General features: G+C 38.1%; 2 protein-coding genes across 9 annotated transcripts in view; one reads left to right on the top strand and one right to left on the bottom strand.

Moving 5' to 3' along the window:
- YARS2 (tyrosyl-tRNA synthetase 2) overlaps window positions 1–1,337 on the top strand; it is a 47,030-nt gene extending 45,693 nt beyond the window's left edge. The window contains exon 7 of the transcript XR_002797693.3: window positions 407–1,337. The gene's annotated coding sequence lies outside the window, so the exon portion shown is untranslated. The remainder of the gene's footprint in view (window positions 1–406) is intronic.
- DNM1L (dynamin 1 like) overlaps window positions 1–16,122 on the bottom strand; it is a 49,975-nt gene that overhangs the window by 31,209 nt on the left and 2,644 nt on the right. The window lies entirely within an intron of this gene.

The raw sequence follows: 16,122 nt of genomic DNA, 5'->3' as shown, positions 1-16,122 counted from the left end.
TAGATTTAGTTCATATAAATGAAATTGCTGTTACGTGAAGAGTGTACGGATTTTAAGCATTCATAGATACTGCCAGACTGCACACCATAAGAGGGCACCAGCCTACACCTCCAACAGTTTGTTACATGAGTTCATTTAATTTGCTACAAATAATGCCCCCCACACCCCAGCACTGGACATTATTGCTTTTCTGAATCTTTACCATTGTGATATATGAATGCTCATTTAAATTTGCATTTCTTTATTACTGAGGTCAAGCATCCTTTTGTTTAAGGGCTTTATATATTTATCCTTCAGAGATTTGCTTGTTCAAATACTGGTGTTTCATGTTTCTTTTTTAGGTTATTAGACTCTTTATTCAAGGTATAAGTATTTATTTGTTGTTATTTTGAATATTTTCCTCCAGGTTTTTTGAAAATTTCAAAGCTACAAAAAACTTGCAAGAATAATAACAGTGAATACCCACATACTTTCACATAGACTCTCTAATTGTTAACATTTTGCCACATTTGCTTTATGTCTCCCCTTACACATATACTACTTTTTTGCTGTTTTTTCTTAAAATTTTGCAATATATTATATTTATCTATAGATTTTTTTCTTAGTAGTCAAAAGTAGTAGTAACTTTTAATATTTCCTACAGATTCAAAAATCCTAAATTCATCTGTTATATTAGACAGGGTCTACAGGAAGCAGACAGCACACTCGAATTAGATTAATTCCAGGGGCGGTTATCTACATGGAGAATATTTACCAAGCTGAGGGTGAGGTTTAGGAGAACCACTAGGGACAGGGCAGTAACCAGGCTGGAGAAACTGTTTTCACGCACAGGCCCCGAAGAAAGGACCAGGACTTCCAGAAGAGGGACCCCACAGCCCGAGGCACCGACATGCTGTGAGGGAGCCAGCGGAAGAAACTCCGAGATGCCAGGCTCCTCTCCTCCTGATCCCTGCGGGGGCTCCCCCTGCCAAATCCGAGCGGAAGCCACAGGGCGCAGGAGCCCAATCATTTTGCCCAGAAAAATCCTGTAGGGTGGCCAGCAGGAGAACTGAGTGGATCTAGAGGCTCAAACTGAAGATTATGTGGCACATCTGTGAGGCTGGACTAACACTTTCGGTGCTGCTAGGTTTGGGTGTCCAGGTTTATCATTCTCATCAAGTCAAGTGGAATGCTTTCCATATATTTTTTCCCTATACTGAGATAATTTCAACAACAAGAAACTCTCTGGTCCTTATGTTTTTTATAAAACTTGTTTGTTTATATTTTGTCTTAATGTTCTTTTTATTGGTCAAATCTGTCTTTTATTGTTTTTGCTTTTAAGTTCCTTTAATATTGTTCATTTCTTCTTCCTAGTTTTTATTTTTGGTGGTTTGTACAGTTACTCTTCTGTTTTAAAATTCCTTGAATAGAATGGCTAGCTTATTTCTCTATCTCCACTACCACTACCTTTCCTTACACACACACTCCATACACACACAAACATCCCCCATTTGAGTCATCAGTATATTCTTTCCCAAATCCTGGTTCTCAAGGACATAGTGACAAAATTAGAATAACTACATAGTCATTTCCTTTTTATTTCACATTACAAGCAAGTCTCCAAATAATAATACCGATACTACCACCAATATGACTGCTGAAAAATAGGTTAAAAAAATGGTTTGCATGGTCTCCCCACTGTTCTCCCTACCCCATCACAGTCCATCCTCCTCCCATTTAAGCCTGTTTAGTCTTGGTTCTGTAAGGATGTGTGTAATGCCCACTACCAGTCCTTATCTTAATGTCTCTCATTCTCTGTAGTTTATTCTCTAGGAAATTCCTCAGGAAGGAGCACTGGGAACAATATTCCTTGAGCATACTAATAACAGTTTGTAAGTTTTATATTTATATTTAAAAATCTATGGTTTAAACTTCCTTTCCTTGAGTATCTTAAGTACGGAATTTCATTGTCTTCTCAGTGTTACTACTGAAAATCATGATTATAATCTAATTTTCCTTTACTTATAAAAGATTTTGAGTTTTCTCTGTATGCCTGAAGGACTTTTTTCCTTTAAAGTTCAATAATTTTAGTAGACTATATCTCAGTACTGTCAGTGTTCTCAGGCATTTGGTATAATCCTTTAAAATGTAAACTTTAAGCTATAGTTTTTAGTATTTATTCTCTTCTCTTCCTATGGCTTTCTTCTTTGGGAACTCCTATTGTACATATGTTGGACTTTCTTTGTCTATTTTCAATATGTCAGTTTCTATCCAATTCTTTTAACCTCTTGAATAAGTTCTTTTCAATTTTTAATTTTTTTTTTCTTTTCAACTTCTTTTTCTCTTAAGGTATTGTATTAGTCAACTAAAAAGAGGTCCTGATGCAAAGTATCAGAAATCTATTAGCTTTTATAAAGGGTATTTATTTGGGGTAGAAGCTTTCAGTTACAAGTAAAGTGCAACTCTAGGTACCAATAGAGGTACTTTGTCACCCAACATCTATTGCACACTGTTGACACAAGATGGACAGGTGATGTCTGCAAGGGTTCAGCCTTCTTCTTTCCTCTTAAGACTCCAGGGTCCCAGCTTCTTCTGATCTCAGCTGTAGGCTGGCGTTAAGGCTCACCTTTCTTCCCAGGGCTTGTTTCTTTCTGGGCTTAGCTGCTCTGTTCTTTTCACAAGGTCAGGTATCAGGCTCATCTCTCATCTGTGAATCGTCTCTGTGTGTCTACTTCTGGGTGAGAATCTGTTTTATCAGTCCACCAAGGGGGCTGAATGCCCTAAAGACATTGTCAAAGCAAAGCCCTAATCTTAATATAATTTACTCAGAAATCTCAGCTGAATCCAAAAGTCAAAGAGTTATCACACCCAAATGAACAGATGAGTTTAAAAACAATCTATATCTTTTTTGGAATTCATAAATACTATCAAACTGCCACAGGTATTATCTGTTTATTTACTCTTAGTTCTTTCTAATTTATCTTCATTTCTAAAATATCTTCTTTCCTTTCTAATACTTTACTCAGCTCTACAACCTTGTTTTTTAGTTTTTCTTATACAAATATGTTTTTTAAAAAATATCTTTTAAAGTTTTATTAGTTGTGCCAGGCACCTTTACTTCTTATATACATCTGGTGATTTGGAGCCATGTACCCCAGAAAAACATGGTCTTAATCTTAATCCATTCCTGTGGGCATGAAGCCATTGTAAGTAGGACTTTTTGATGAAGTTATTTCAGTTAAGGGTGGCCCACCTCAAACAAGATGGGTCTTAATCCTATTACTGGAAACTTTTATAAGCAAAATGAAATTTAGAGGGAAAAAAAGTCATAGGAAGCAAGAAGCTGACAGTCAAGGGAACCTGGAAGAGAAGGGAGAGGTCAGGGGAGGCTGCCATGTGCATGGCTAAGTGATACAGGAGCCAAGAGTCACGGATCACTGGCAGCCAACACAGGATTACCAGCAGTCAGCCTGAGAACACCAGTCTGCAGGAAGAAAGCATCACTTTAATGACATTTTGATTTGGCTTTCTCCTAGCCTCAAAACTGTGAGCCAAAACTCCACTCCCCGTTTTAGGAGGCAACAGATCTTCATGTCTTCTCTCCTACCCTTTCCCCTTGCCTGCCACTGCTGCGCGCTGCTGACTTGCCCTGCCTATGGAGTGCTGCTCGCTGTGGTGGTGACTGCACCACACACTTGGAGGCCCTGACCTCACACCTGAACTCTGCCACTGATGGCTTTGATTATGAGTTTGAAAGGCCTTGTGTGCTTATGCTGGATATGCCCAGCAAACATCCAAAGCATTTCGAAAAGACAAAGAAAAAACAACAAACAACAACACAGAGCCTGTCAACAGGACTTCTACAATTTCTGTTGTGTTGGCTATCAGTGACCTCTTGAGCCAGAGGAACTGTTCCAAGGACAGACCCATATCCTCTACTAACCCAGAAGTGACCTAATGAGGTAGGGAAAAGTAGGAGTGGGGAGATAACTCAGCAAAGGAGGAGGACCAAGGAAAATCACCATCAGATAATACCTAACTGCAGTGGGAAATCATCCACCCAAGGCTTAGAACCCAAGGCCTAAAAAGGCCCACCGCACAATTTACCAACCCCTTCCCCGGGCAGTTTCCACTCCAAGGAATTCAGACCAGTAAAAAATTGTAGTTTTCAATTCCTCTTTTGCCTAAGGCAGACCAATGAGGACGCTGGGACTTTCAAGTCCTAATTTACACTGAGAGGGAAAAAAGAGGGAGCCCAGCCCCAGCAGGCATGACTCCTGCAACTTGTACAAATACACCTGCATTCCCTCTTGAGTATGTACTTTCACTTTACATTCAATTCTCCTGCTACTATATGACTAGTCCTTTAATTCTTTCTCTTGACTGTGTCAAGAACCCTCCTACCCTAGGTTGTAGTCTTTCTCCCAAGACCTCCCAGGGCCTCTCTGACATCATCATGACCCTTGTAATTATTATACAAACCTATGCAGGAGCCAGAAAACACAAATCTTCCCAGTTACCTTTTTTTGTGGCTTGTTCAGAGACCCTCAACTTAGAACACTCAAGGATCGGGAAACAGACTTTGGCCCAGTGGTTAGGGCGTCCGTCTACCATATGGGAGGTCTGCGGTTCAAACCCCGGGCCTCCTTGACCTGTGTGGAGGTGGCCATGCGCAGTGCTGATGCGCACAAGGAGTGCCATACCACGCAAGGGTGTCCCCCGCGTGGAAGGAGTGCGCCCCGTAAGGAGAGCAGCCCTGCGTGAAAGAAGCGCAGCCTGCCCAGGAATGGCACCGCCCACACTTCCCATGCCGCTGAAAAGACGCAGCAAATAGACACCAAGAACAACCAGGGGAGGGGGCGAAATTAAATAAATAAATAAATCTTTAAAAAAAAAACAAAAACACTCAAAGATCACTTTCAAACACAAAAGGTGGAAGGGGCCTGGCACTCAAAGATCATAATTATCTTTTGGTTCAAATGATGAATGTGCCCATCGTCCCTGGATCCATTGCTACTGCTACAAATAAGGCCTGGGGACTTGAACGAATCTGCCCCTAGTGTTACTGCCGCTGGGCCTGGCTCTCACCTTTCAAAATATCTTTAGCCCCTGGCTTGAAGCACTGTGGCAGCCCAGGTTGGCAATACTGTCCACACATGCCCGTCTTCACACCTAGAATCACAGTGAGTGCCTACGACCACCGGCCTCATCTTCATGCAGAGTCTGAACCCAGCAAACCAACAGGCTGAGGGAGAGGTTCCCCATGGAGTGTGCTGAGTGGCTGTGGCACTGAGGCCCTGGGGTCTTTCCTCCCCACACTCAGCCTAGAGCTGTTCTGGTCTCCACTAGGATGCCAGCCAATTTCCCTGTCTCTGAGCCTATTTATGCTTCCAGCCTCCCTTATTTTAAGTGTACAGAAATTACTCTTTGGGATTCTGTACTTTGTGCCTGCTGCCCTGCCACTCGCACACGCTTTTTCCAGCCACTGAGCTTAAGGCTTCTTCCCTGGACCACCCTAGCAGCCTTCAGCTGTGGGTCCACCTCTTCCTGGTTTAGCTTCTCTCTCCGACTGACCACTGCCAAAGCAGTCACTGTTCCTGCATATATCACCTAGGGCACACTGAAGAAGAATAGTGATCCACTCCATTTCTCTGGGCCTGTAAGTGCTCCCAGTACAGAGCTCTGTAGAGACTCAAGAGTAGACAAGTATTTTGATCTCTTTTGAGGGCAGTACACTCTTTATCTCATTCTGACACTAAAATGAGTCTAGAGTAAGGTTTTTAATCTGCCACCAGCCTCTTAAACACATGCATTGTTGTACTCTTAGTACCTTGCTCTAGCCTAATAAAATTATTTAATAAACAAACAAAAAAGCCTCCAACAGATGAAAAACCCAGAACCAGAAGGCATCACAGGTAAATTCTACCAACCATTCAAAGACATTCTAACACCAATCTTGCTCAAGGTCTTCCATAAAATTGAACAGAAAGGAACTACCAAATTCATTCTATGAAGCCAACATCACCTTAACACTAAAACCCGATAAAGATACCATGAAAAAATAATTACACACCTATACCTCTCATGAATATAGATGCAAAACTCAACTAAATACCTGAAAACTGAATCCAAAAGGACATTAAAAGAATTATACACTATGGTCAAGTTGGTTTTATCCCAGGTATGCAAAAGTTTTTCGATGCAAGAAAATCAATTAATGTAATAAACCACATTAATAAACTGAAGGAAAATCAAATGATCTTCTCGATTGATGCAGAACAGGTATTTAACAAAATACAGCATCCTTTTTTGATAAAAACATTACAAAATACAGGAATAGAAGGAAGCTTTTTCAACATGGTAAAGTGCATATATGAAAAAACCCACAGCTAGCACTGTACTCAGCAGTTAAAGACTGGAAGATTTCCTGCTAAGACCAGGAACAAGACAAGGATGCCCACTGTCACCACTGTTAAGTCAAGACTGTGCTAGAAGTCTAGCTAGAGCAATTAGGCTAAATAAATAAAAGGCACTTAAACAGGAAAGGAAGAGGTAAAACTTTCACTATTTGGTGATATGATCCTGTATCTGGAAAATCCTGAAAAACTACTAGAACTAAGAGATGAGTTCAGCAAAGTGGCGGAATACAAGATTAATAAACAAAAATTAGTAGTGTTTCTATATACTAAAGATGTGCAATCTGAGGAGGAAATCAGAAAAATACATTATATTTACAATGATGACTAAAAGAATCAAATATTTAGGAATAAACTTAACCAAGGACATAAAGGACCTATATTCAGAAAACTAAAAAATATTGCTAAAAGAAACTGAAGAAGACTTAAATGGAAGGACATCCCATGTTCATGGACTGGAAGACTGTATGTTGTTAAGATGTCAATTCTACCCAAACTGATTTACAGATTCAATGCAACCCCTAAAAATCCCAACAGCCTTTTTTTTTTTTTTTACAAAAATGGCAAAGCCAATTATCAGATTTATTTGGAAGGATAAGGGGCCCTGAATAGCCAACAATGTCTCAAAAAAGAATAACAAAGTATGAGGACCCTCACTTCCTGACTTTAAAGAATATTATTTAGCCACTATGGTAAAAACAGTAAAGTATTGGCATAAAGGTAAATAGATTGACCAATGGAACTGAATTGAGAAGTCAGAGATCGACACTCAAGTGATTTTTTACTAGGCTGTTAGGCTTATCCAGCTGGGCCAGAACAGTCTCTTCAACAATTGATGTTGGGCAAACCAGATATCCACAGCCAAGAGAAAGAAAGAGGAACCCTATCTCACACTTTATACAAAAATTAACTCAAAATGTATCAAGGACCTAAATATAAAAGCTACAACCATAAAATTCCTAGAAGAAAATGTAGAAAAATACCTCTAAGATCTTGTAGTAGGTAAATGGTAGTTTCTTAAACCTTATACCCGAAGAACAAGCAACAAAAGAAAAAATAGATAAATGAGACCTCCTCAAAGGTAAACATTTTTATTCTTCAAAAGATGGTCAAGAAAGTTAAGAAGGCAGCCTACTCAATGGAAAAAAGTATTTGGAAACCATATATTTGACAAGAGTGTGATATTCATGTTATATAATATAAAGAGCTCATAAACTTCAATGATAAAAAGACATGCAATCCAATGTAAAAATGGGCAAAAGACAAACAGACATTTTTCCAAAAAAGGATATACAAATGGCCAAAAGGCACATGAAAAAACACTCAACATCACTAGCTATTAGGGAAATGTAGATCAAAACTACAATGAAATACCATTTCATACTTTATAGAATGGCCATTATTAAACAGGAAATATGAATAACCATTTCATATCTTATAGAATGGCCATTATTAAGGATGTGGAGAAACAGAAACACTCCTTTACTGTTGGTGGGAATGTAGAATGGTGCAGTGTCTATGGAAGACAGTTTGGCAGTACCTCAAGAAGCTGAATATAGAAATGCCACATGATCCAGCAATTCCATTACTAACAATATATTCAGAAAAACTGAAAACAAAGATGAAAGCTGACATTTGCACACCGATGTTCATAGCAGCATTATTTACAATTGCTAAAATATGGAACCAACACAAGTGTCCATCAAACAATGAACGAATAAACAAAATATGGTATATTCACAATGGAATACCATTCAGCAATAAGAAATGAATCGGAATATATGAAAACATGGATGAACCTAAAGGATGGTATGTTGAGTGAAATAAGCCAGGCACAAAAGGACAAATATTGTATAGTCTCACTAATATGAACTAAATATGATGAGTAAGCTCATGGAAGTAAACTCTAGAGTATAGGTTACTAGTAAATAGAAAGTGCGTTGAGAATGGGAACTGATGCCTAATGTATATAGGAATATTAATAAAGTTAACTGTAAAAGTGTAGACATGAATAGAGTTGACAGTAACACATTATAGTGAGCATAACTGACACTGCTGATTTATAAATGTAAATGTCAATTGAAAGGAAACTAGAAAATAATCTAGGGAATGTATAACAATGATTTCAGTGATGGATGCAGATTTGGGTTAATAAAATATAAAAATGCACTTCTTTTACAAAGGGCTAAGAATATAGTGATATATGCGGAAATTATAGCTAATGTAACTGTAACTTATGGGCAATAGTTAGAAGTAATATCATAATAGTTTGCAGCAGTAGCAAAGAAGATATTATTTCAATACTATGGTACAATGAGGGGTATGAGGGTATGGGATTTTTCCTTTTGGAGTAATGAAAACATTCTAAAATTGAGCTGATGACAGCACAATTCTGTGATGAAAATGAGAGCCACTGAGTATACACTTTGTACAAAGCATGGGACATTTAACACCAGGAATCCAGTGATGGAAGATGGACTATGGTTAACAGGACAAATATGAGAATGTTTTCTCATGAACAACAGCAAATATGTAATACTAATACAGAGTGTTAATAATTGTGTCGGTTGGGGGTAAATACACCAAATGTAAACTGTGGGCATTAGTTAGTAGTAATATTTTGATGATGCTCTTTCATAGTTTGTAACAAATGTTTTACAACAATGCAAGGTGTTGGTGGTGGGGAGAGGTATGAGAGCCTTGTATGATAATATGCATGTTTGCTTTGTAAATTCACCAATTTTACATACACATTGTTTATGTATGTTCATATATGAATTACTTCAATAAAATTTTATTTAAAAAAAAAAAAAAGCAGAAACATGGTACACCAAAGCTTATGATGTAGTCAAACAGGGAAATTTATAGTTATAAACAGCTACACTGAAAACAAGAAAGATCACAAATCAATAACCTAACCTTATATCTTGAGAAAGTAGAAAAATAAGAGCAAACTAAATCCAAAGTGAGCAGGTGGAAGGAAAAAATAAAGATCAGAGCAGAAATAATTAGAATAATTAAAGAATAGAAAAACAATAGAGAAAAATAAATCACAACAAAAAAACTTGGGTCTTGAAAATTGACAAGCCTTTAGCGAAACTGACCAAAAAAGTGGGGGGGGGGGGGAGGGGAAGAAGACTCGAATTATAAAAAAAAAAATTTTAATTAAAAAAAAAAAAAAAAGACGGGACATCACCACCAATTTTAGAGAAATAAAAATGATGAAGGGAATACTATGAATGATTATATGCCAGCAAATTAGATAACCTAGATCAAATGGACAAATTCCTAGAAACACACAAATTACCTAAACTGACTCAATAAGAAATACAAAATCAGAACAGAGGTATAAGAAGTAAAGAGATTGAATCAGTAATCAAAAGGCTCCCCAACAAGAAAAATCTTGGTCCAGACAGATTTACTGGTAAATCACACCAAACTTAAAAAAATTAACACCAATCCTTCTCAAACTCTTCCAAAAATTAAAAAAGGATGGAACACTTGCAAATGCATTCTGTGAGGCCAGCACTACTCTGATACTAAAGCTAAATAAGACATCACAAGAAAATTATGGACCAAAATCTTTACAAATACAAATGCAAATATCCTCACAAAAATACTAATCGACTGAATAAAAACACTCAATGGATCAGGAAAAGAAATTACCTTCTTCAATATGATAAAAGGCATTTATGAAAATTCCACATCTAACATCAGCCTGAAAGTTTGCCCCTAAGATCAGGAACATAATAAAGATGTCCACTTTCACACTTCTATTCAAGAGTACTGGAAGTTCTAGCCAGAAAACTTATGGAAAAAAAAAAAAAAGAAATAAAAGGCATTCAAATTGGATAGGACATCTAAAACTACCTCTATTTGAAAAAGACATGTCAAAAGATGTAGGAAATCCTAAGGAATCCACAAAAACCTACTAGAACTATTAATTCAGAAAAGTTGCAGGATACAAGATTAATGCACAATTCCACTTAAAATAGCATCAATAAAATTAAAATCCTTAGTAATAAATGAAAAGATATCCTCTGTTCAAGAATAATAACCCTTAATATTGTTAAGGTGGCAGTATTTCCCAAAGATTCAATGCAATCTCTATCAAAATCCAAATGGTGTTTTTTGCAGAAATGGAAAAACCCATCCTAAAATCATATGGAATTGCAAGGGGTGCTGAATAGACAAAATAGTCTTGGGGAAAAAAGGAATAAAGTTGGAAGACTTAACACTTCACAATTTCAAAGCATACTACAAAGCAACAGTAATCAAAACAGTGGGAGCGGAGAAATAGACGGAAACATCTATGGTCAACTGATTTACACAAAGATCATGGGTTGAACTGTGTCCCATCAAAAGATATGTTGAAATCTTAACCCCCAGTTATCTCATTTAGAAATAGGGTCACTGCAAACGGAATTAAAATCTAATCTGTTAAAATCTAATCTGTTGTCTTTATAAGAGGGAAATATGGACACACAGACACACAGAGAGGAGGCCAGATGATGACGGATGCAGAGATTGAAGTGCTGCAGCCTTAAGAAATGGAGCACCAAGGATGGTTAGCAAATCACCACAAGTTAGGAAGAGGCAAGGAAAAGGCAAGGAAGGATTCTTCTCTACAGGTTTAGAGGGTGTATAGCTCTGCCAACAACTTGATTACAGGCTTCTAGCCTTCAAAATTGTGTGACAACACATTTTTGTTGTTTGAAGTCATCAAGTTTGTGAAATTTGTAATGACAGCCAAAAGAAACTAAGACAGGCACAAAAAGCCTTTCAGTGGGGAAAGAAGTCCCATCAACAAATGGCGGTGGGATAACTGAATATCCACATGCAAAAGAATGAAGTTGACTCCTTACCTCACATCTTATTTTAAAAAGTAACTGAAAATGGATCAAAGACCTAAATATATGAGCTAAAACTAAGAAAACATACATTTAAATCTTTGTAACTTGTATTAGGCAACAGTTTCTTAGCTATGATACCAAGAGCAAAAGCAACAAAAGAAAAAAGGAATGGAGTTTATCAAAATTAAAAGCTTTTGAGTGTCAAAGGACATTATCAAGAAACTGAAATGACAACCCACAGAATGGGAGAAAGTACCTGCAAATCATTTCTCTGATAAAAGTCTAGTATGCAGAATATATAAAGAACCCTTAAGACAGCAAAGAGGTGGCAGACTTGGCCCAGTGGTTAGGGCATCCGTCTACCACATGGGAGGTCCAAGGTTCAAACCCCGGGCCTCCTTGACCCGTGTGGAGCTGGCCCATGCACGGTGCTGATGCCCGCAAGGAGTGCCGTGCCATACAGGGGTGTCCCCCGCGTTGGGGAGCCCCACGCGCAAGGAGTGCACCCCGTCAGGAGAGTTGCCCAGCGTGAAAGAAAGTGCAGCCTGCCCAGGAATAGTGCCGCACAAACGGAGAACTGACACAACCAGATGACGCAACAAAAAGAAACACAGATTCCCGTGCCGCTGATGACAACAGAAGTGGACAAAGACGCAGCAAAACAGACACAGAGAACAGACAACCAGGTTGGGGGGAAAGGGGAGAAAAATAAATAAATAAATCTTAAAAAAAAAAAAAAGACAACAAAGAAGATAAGCAACCTAATTAAAAAATGGACAAATGATTTAGATTTAAAGACATTTATCTACTGAAGACATACAAATGGCCAAAAAGGACAAAAGAGTTGAGCATCATTAGTCATCAGAAAATACAAATCAAAACTACAATGACATTACTGTTCACCCATGAGAATGGATATAATTATAAAAAACATGTAAAAATAAGTGTTGGCAAGTACATGGAGAAATTGGAACTCTTATACTTGCTTGTAGAAATGTAAAATGGTATAACCATGATGGAAAACAGTTTGGCATTTCCTCAAAAAGTTAATCATAGCATTACCATATCACCTGCAATTCCATTGCTAGGTAAATTCCCAAGGAAATTGAAAACATGTCCACACAAAAACTTGTACAAGAATGTTCATAGCAGCTTTAGTCATAATAGCCAAAAACTGGAAACAACCCAATGGAAAATGTGGCTTATCCACATAATGAAATATTATTCAGTCATAAAAAGGACATTACCATAGCTGTAACACCAGGCCAGAATCTCAAGTTAATGTCATTTGCATTGGGATTTCTGTGCTGAATGATTTTTTTCAGTAATGAAAAGGACATTACTAGTAACACTAGGCCAGTGTCTCAAGTTAACGTCATGTGCACTGAGATTTCTGTACTGGAGGGCTTCCCCTTACAATTCTCTACTTAAGTAACAATGGTTAAATTTCTCAATTTAAGTCATACATGTTGTTATTGGTTATTTTTTTTTAAGTTTATATATTTATTTTCAAAATGTAACAACACATATAATACATACAATGTTAACTGTGAGCAGGGACTGTTCTAAGTGCTTTATACACATTAACTCAATCTCTATAACAACTGCATGTGCTTACCTCATGATATCTAAGCATTAATATCATCCCAATTTTTAAAGATAAGGAAACTCAGGTTCAGAGAGGTCTCCAAGGTTCAAATCCAGCGGTTTATTTAGGGATCAGTCTGGAGTTGGCATTTTAGAGCAAGAATGTCACCAAGGTCAACATGGATTTGAGGGTGCTATGCCCTTATAATCAGCTTCCCTGAATTGTTCCTGTTTTTCCCAATGCCAAACATTTTAAAATTCAAAGATTCACTAACATATTTTTCAAATTAAGATCAGTGAACTATTTGCATCAGAATCACCTGTGATGCCTGGCTCAGCCCAGACGTATAAAATCAAAATCTCTGGGAATGGGTCCAGGAAACTCATTTGGAAGGTGATTCTTATAAATACTCAAGTTTGAAAATCACTGTAAAAACTTCAGTGAGATAAGACCTACAGCCATTAAGGTATAGGTAATGAGTAAGGTAGAGACCGTATCTTTATATGCAGACATGATCATTGCTAGTAAGTAGTCTAATAGGCAGAATTAAGGAAGAACACTTACGCCTGGAACTCACAGCACATTATTCCATTAAATATGTGAGACGTGAGATATATATATATATGAGTGTTACAAAATATTAACGACAAGAATGGCATAGATGACAAAGTAATGGTATGCTAATATTCAAAGCAAGTAGAGATTTTTTCCTGACTCAGTGAGAATACTATTCTTATTTATTTCTCCTATATCTAAATAACAAAGAAATGATTTTCAGCTATTAAGGACTTGGCTGGAGATAATCCTTGTTAAACTAAGTCTAAAAACAAATTCCTTCTGAGTAATTTCAAACTCAACATGCAAATGTGGCATATACTATCACTACTAGGATGGCTTTTGTTAGTGCAAGTCAACGGCTTTCAGAATGGTGGATCTTTATGTTTCTACTCTGCCCCTCCCAATTTTGCCAACACGATTACTGGCTGAAATAAATCCTAGCTTTTCAACTATTTATGTGGACACATAATAGCCCTGATTGTTTTACTGCTTCATGCTTACAAAGTTCTGAGAATCTCTTAAAGGTATACTGAAAGTTTCTGGTCTGAAAGACTACTTGCAGCTATTACCAAAAAAAACATTTAATTTGTACTTTTCTCCTCTAATTCAATTTACAAAAATAAACTAGTTTTGATGATAAATATGTCAGTGTTTTCAAATATTATCCAATTACAGTAAGCAATATTCATTCATTCAAAATGTTTATGGAGCATCTACTACATGTCCCAAATTCTTCAATGGGCTAGGAAGACAGCAGTAAAAAAATATGCTTAATTTAAATACTGCTCATAATTTTTTGTTTGGTGATATTGAGTCTCCTCCAATCATCATTACAACTCACTACAAATATTAACTGGTTAGTCAAGAATATGTAGGACTGGGAAGCGGACTTGGCCCAGTGGATAGGGTATCCGTCTACCACATGGGAGGTCTGCGGTTCAAACCCCAGGCCTCCTTGACCCGTGTGGAGCTGGCCCACGCGCAGTGCTGATGCAAGCAAGGAGTGCCATGCCACGCAGGGGAGCCCCACACACAACGAAGTACACTCCGTAAGGAGAGCCACCCAGCACGAAAGAAAGTGCAGCCTGCCCAGGAATGGCGCCGCATACACGGAGAGTTGACACAACAAGATGACGCAACAAAAAGAAACAGATTCCCGTGCCGCTGACAACAGAAACGGACAAAAAGAACATGTAGCAAATGGACACAGAAAACAGACAACTAGGGCGGGGCGGGGGGAAGAGGGAGAAGGGGAGAGAAATAAATAAAATAAATCTTAAAAAAAAAAAAAGAATATGTAGGATTGAGCAAATTCTATACTACTCTACTAATCCTATAGTACACCAAGGAAATTCATCTCTGAAATAATTTCTATTGCTTCAACTATTAAAAAAAAAAAAGTTCAGGGATCAAGATGGCAAAGTGAGATACTTTAGGGCTCTGTCCCCCCATCAAAGTTTTGAATGACCAGCAACAACTGGCAGAAACAACTTTCACAAAGCTCCAGGAGAAGCTCCAGAAAACAACTAATAGCCTTTACTAACAGGCCGAGCACAAATTCAAGAAAAAGGCATTTTAAAAGGAATAGGATCTATGGCACCCTGGCTGGGCCCTTCTCCATCCCTCCCTGGCTCAGCACAGGGTCAGTCCATGTTCCCAGTGTGGCTCCCTGGACCCAGTTCCAGAGGGAGCATAGTATCCCTTTTGCACATCCTAGGAGCATCTATGTCTGGACCAATCTATCTGGTGGTAGCCTGAGGGCCTGAGCGGTGCTGATGCAAAATACCAGAAATTGGTTAGTTTTTATGAAGGGTATTTATATGGGATAGGAGCTTACAGATACCAGGCCATAAAGCTTAAGTTATTTCCCTCACCAAAGTCTATCTTCACATGTTGGAGAAAAATGGCTGCTGACGTTTGTGAGGGTTCAGGCTTCCTGGTGTTCCTCCCTTCTAAGGTCCTGCTTCTCTCTGGGTTCAGGGTTCCTCTTTTTCCTGGGGCTGGCTTCTCTTTCCTCTGTGAGCTTACTTCCCAGGGCTCCAGCTTAAGGCTTCAGCAGCAAACACCAACATCAAAACCCCCAACTCTTCTTTGCCATGCCTAATCATAACTCAACCATGCCCAGGTACAGATCAGATTACCATAATTCAATATCTATTTTTGGAATTCATAACTATATCAAACTGCTACAGTGCTAAACAAGATCAAAGAACTAAGGGAAAACATCGGCAAATAACTAAAGAAAATCAGGAAAATGAGATGAATACGAAGAGAATATCAACAGAGAGATGAAACTTACAAAAAGGAACCAAATGGAACAGAAGACCACAGTAACAGAAATTAAAAACTTCTTAGGGGTTTAACAGCAGATTGAAACTGGCAGAAGAAAGAATCAGTGAACTTGAAGATAAGATAATTGAAATAATCCAGTCTGAGGGGCAGAAAGAAGAATGAATGAAGAAAGTGAACAGAGACTGAGGAACTTGTGGAGTACCAGGAAGCAAACCAATATACACATTGTGGGAATCCCAGAAAGAGAAAGGCAGAGAGACTATTCAAAGAAATATGGCTGAAAATGGCCCAAATTAACAAAAGACACGAATATACACATCCAAGTTGCTATATGAAATCCAGACAGGAAAAACTGCACCCATGTTATAATCACCAAAGATAAAAAGAGAATTCTAAACATCTCAAGAGAAGCAATATGTTATGTACAAGGGAAACG

Source organism: Dasypus novemcinctus, chromosome 20, assembly GCF_030445035.2.
Source record: "Dasypus novemcinctus isolate mDasNov1 chromosome 20, mDasNov1.1.hap2, whole genome shotgun sequence".
NCBI classification, from domain to species: Eukaryota; Metazoa; Chordata; class Mammalia; order Cingulata; family Dasypodidae; genus Dasypus; species Dasypus novemcinctus.
This window is presented reverse-complemented; position numbering and strand designations above follow the sequence as displayed.